This window comes from Eschrichtius robustus, chromosome 14 (genome assembly GCF_028021215.1).
Source record: "Eschrichtius robustus isolate mEscRob2 chromosome 14, mEscRob2.pri, whole genome shotgun sequence".
Taxonomy (NCBI): Eukaryota; Metazoa; Chordata; class Mammalia; order Artiodactyla; family Eschrichtiidae; genus Eschrichtius; species Eschrichtius robustus.
This window is the reverse complement of record NC_090837.1, coordinates 13037885-13042500: the sequence shown is the minus strand read 5'-3', so window position 1 is coordinate 13042500 and position 4616 is coordinate 13037885.

The following is a 4616-nucleotide window of genomic DNA, read 5'->3' as shown; positions in this document are numbered from 1 at the left end:
AGTAAGACAGACCTGGGTTCCCATCTCTGCTCTGTGGTGCACTAGCTGTGCAGCCTTGAGCAGGTCACTTAAGCCCTGTGACCCCCATTTCTCCCGGTGGGTTGACCTCGCAGAGTGACCGCACAGGGCGAGGTCTTAGCACATTGCACAGCCCCATCGGCAGTGATCAATAAATTATAACAAGCACAGTCACTTGGCCATCCTCGAACAATGGAAAGTGGCACCCAATCACATCACCTGGGGTTTTTTTCCCTTTAACCTCAGCTTTATTAGATTTATCTTATTGTAAATAACAAAAGTTACAAAATGCTAGCTGTAACAAGTTAAACAACACAGGAGTATGCCAAGGAAAAAGGAACACTCTTTTCTCTACCACTGAGTTATCCAAACTCAACCAAATTGTTATGAATCCTTACTCTGCTTCCTGCAAGCTCATACCAAATCATGCAATGTAAACACACACTCCTAAGGGAATTTTTTTTTTTACTTTTTATGAAAAAGGGATCATGTCACATATATTACTTTGCAAGCTGCTTTGTTTTTCACTTAATTTATCACAAATATACTTCTAGGCCTATATATCTAGATCCAACTCCATCTTTTATTCGTTGTATAGTGTTTCATAGAACACCTGTGCCATAATTTATCCAATTATTCCCCTATTTCTGAACCTTCGGGTGGTTTCCAGTTTTTTCCTACTATAAATAAGGGTTCAGTAAATATCCTTATCCATATATCCTTATGTACTGACACTTTAATTTCTGTAGAATAAAGTCCCCAAAATAGAATTGCTTTTTTATTGTTAATAAATGTGTATTTTTACTGTTAAGAAATACAACCAGAAGTCTGTCCCCAAACATTGTAGCAATTCACACTCCCTCAAGCAATACCGGAAGAGAGGATACTTCCTCACCACCTTGCCAGCATTTGGATGTTGCCAATCTTGTTTTAATTTTTGCCAACCTGATGGTGAAAAATGGTGTCATTGCTGTTTGAATTTGCTTTCCCAAACTCCAGCGAGGTAGATCTTCTCTTAGGTCTCTTGACCATTTGCATTTCCTCTTGAGGTTTTTTTTTTTTGCTATTCAAGTCAGCAGCTGAGAACAAAAAGAGAAACAAAGGCAGTCCCAGTGAGATCAGTCAGGGGTTTGGCACAATGACAAACACTGGTCTTGGGTCCCTCTCACATGGTGTGGACAAGGCCATTCATTCCATAATTCCATAAAGACACTTATAGACGCTTCCACGAAGCAGGCCTATCCTTTTCATTCCTTCATTTTCATAATTCAATTTTTAAGTTGAGGTTTTACGTTCCCTCTGAGAGAATGGTCTTATACCAGTCAAGCTGTGGTGCCTTGGGCAATAACAGCTCTGCTCATAACCATCAAGGATTTCCTAACTGTTCCAACCCCTCCCCTAAGGCGGTGCAGAGGATGAAGTAAAAACAATAGCAGTTGTTGCTGGCTCAGAGCGCAGCTTGAGGTCTGGCGAAGGGCAAGAACTTTAGGGCTGGAGGACACCTGGTCCAGATCCCAGCCTTGCCACTGACTTTTTTTTTTTTTTTTTTTTTAAGTTGTTTCATTTCCCCAACTCAATAGTTTGGGTTATTTTACTTTTTTTTTTTTTTTTTAATTTTATTTATTTATTTATTTATTTATGGCTGTGTTGGGTCTTCGTTTCTGTGCGAGGGCTTTCTCTAGTTGCGGCAAGTGGGGGCCACTCTCCATCGCGGTGCGCGGGCCTCTCACTATCGCGGCCTCTCTTGTTGCGGAGCACAGGCTCCAGACGCGCAGGCTCAGCAATTGTGGCTCACGGGCCCAGTTGCTCCGCGGCATGTGGGATCTTCCCAGACCAGGGCTCGAACCCGTGTCCCCTGCATTGGCAGGCAGATTCTCAACCACTGCGCCACCAGGGAAGCCCGCCACTGAATTTTTGACCTCTTGGACGGTGATTTAACCTTTCTGTGCCTCAGTTTCCTCATCCCTAAAGCAGGGTCATTCTTGTATCTGCCTCTTACAGCCAATGTGAGTATTCAGTGAGTTACTGCACACAAAGCACTCAGCACCCACCCAACACATAATAGGTGTTCAATAAATGCCAGTGACTCTTCAGACCCAGAGCTTTTTATAAAATGTAGGCAGAGATGGAACTCCAAGAAACACCACCAAAGAGATCATTTAAGCCATGATTTGAGTTTTTAAAAATCCCAATGAGCTTAAATTAACTGTACTCAGTGGCATTTTACCTACACTTACATACAAAGGACTCTTGCTTCCGGTAGTGCTGATTTTTGAATGAATTTAGCAGCCCACGATAAACTGCTTTCTAATAGCCAATAATAAAGAAGTGTGTGAATGTCCCCTGAAATTTTTCTTTGACTACGCTGCCACTTGACCAAAAACAAGTGACCACATTCATAAATCTTCGGCCTCCACTAAGTTTACATATTGCACGCTCTGGCCGTGGCAGGTGGTGAAATGTATCACATGAAACTAAATTCTGCTTCCTCTGGATGGACACACATACACACACACACTCTCTTGGAATCTGAACGGCCTCACTTACGACAGCCAACTCTGGTTTTAGGGTGAACAAAATCACCTCTAAGAGAAGAGGGTGTTCATGAGGTGGATTCCATAACTTTTCCTCTCCAGGGCTGTGCAAGTGCGAATTCAATGCTCACGAAAGAAACGGCCTGCCCGGGTGGCCCAGAGCCAGACTGTGCACTGGGAGGGGAGATGCCAACTTCTCTGGCAACTGTGCCAGCCTATCTCACCCTTTCTGCTTTCTGTGCTCCTGGCCAGACCCAAGTGTCCAGGGGTTTTGTAAGGAAGAAAAGGTCTTTTCACTGGTGGCCTAAATCAGGGACTTCAGCTGAGGTCTGGATAGGTGAGAAGGCAACTGATGGAGCCACCCCACCCGTGTGATACTGCTCTTTGAGAAGTGACATCCAGGTCCTGGCATATTAGACAAAGGCCACCATCCTCCAGGGACCAGACCAGTTCCCTCCAAACTATCTGGCACTTTAACTTCCCAGCCTGAGAGGACACTTTTCCTGCTCCCTGGCACAGGGGTGCCAGCACCTTGCTGGCTGGGTCCCTGCCTGGGGGCCAGATCTTGCTTTTCTGCAACAGATCATTTTATTTAAAAGCAAACCTTGGAAAGAGCACACTCCTTTGCTCAGGCAGCACTTTGGAGGCAGGAAAAATGCCACATGTGAAACTTGAGTCATCATTTTCTTGAGGTCTTCACGTGGCCTCAGTGACAGGTTCACTGGGCTCCTCCGGTCACCTGGGTTATAGGTTCTCAGCAAGGATGAGGCAAGCAACTCATATCTCCCGCTTGAGTCTCAGTTTTTCCTTTTTAAAATGGGCTGCCAACCTCTCAGGACGCTGGTGAGTTATAATCCATTGGTGTTTTTTTTAAATTGCGTACACAATTTCTCCATTTTCAAATGTGCTGACTGCAGTAGTTGGTTGAGGATGGAAATGGAGTATATCTACAGAGTCACTCTGTTGCTATTGTCGGTACAGATCCCTTCCCCAAGGACATAAATTACATTTCATTCTCTATATATTGTTTACTTTATAGTCTCTTGATCTTACTTTGCTGACTTCTTGTAGATTTTCCGGTAGCTTGGTTCCCACTTAATCACAACAGCTTCTGTAAATGTTAGCGAGTTGTGTTATGGGGATTTGCTACCGGCGTTTCACAACGGTTACTGAACATAGAAGCCCCTTCTTTATTCTACCAAAAATACCTCGGTAAATATTCCCCTCACTTTAAAAAAATAATAGACCCTTAAAACGATTTTCCAATGAGCAGACTTTATTTCATGTTAACCATGCCATAACTCAAACCACACTTTGCGTTGTTCTATATTTGTGGCTTTATGACGAGGTCACTGTTTACACAGCACGTGCACCCCAATGCGCCTGTTCATTATAATCTAGTCAGCCACTTCTCAAAATCCCAGCAGAAGACGGGCTTTCTTCTCCCAGGCAGAGCCGTGTGGTGCAACCAGAAGGAGGCCAGTAAAGACATGCCACCAACCATATACCCAGTTACACTCCTACTTACTGTACCATCTTTTCAGGAGGGGGCTGTCTTCTGAACGTGCTTACGGAGCTCATTTTATGCCAGGTATCTACTTGTCAGAACTATCTTATGAGGTAGATCTTACCCCTATCCTAGGATCCTATCCTACCTGAAGCTTGGCCACTGCTGCCATCTGTACTAAGATGAGGTTAGAGGGCTCCCCCATGCTTAGACACCCTCTGCCCCTTATTTGGGCTTCCTGTCTTCTTCATAGGCCCACTGTGCCTCCCCATAAATGTTCCACAGGGGTCTGGAGCAATGCAGCTCTGCCACTTACCAGCCATCTGCTCTTGGAGAAGCAGCCTCACCCCTCTGAGCCTCAGTCTTCTCATCCAAAATGTGGGCATAATTATCCTGGCTTCATGGGAACGTTGGTAATAATAATAACAAGCACGGGCATATTTATTGAGCACTTCCCATGTGCCAGGCCCAGGCCCAGGTACTTTAATACCATGAGCTTGTTTAATCCTCCTGTGAGGGAGATACTATTATCATCCCATTTTGCAGATTGGGAAAGT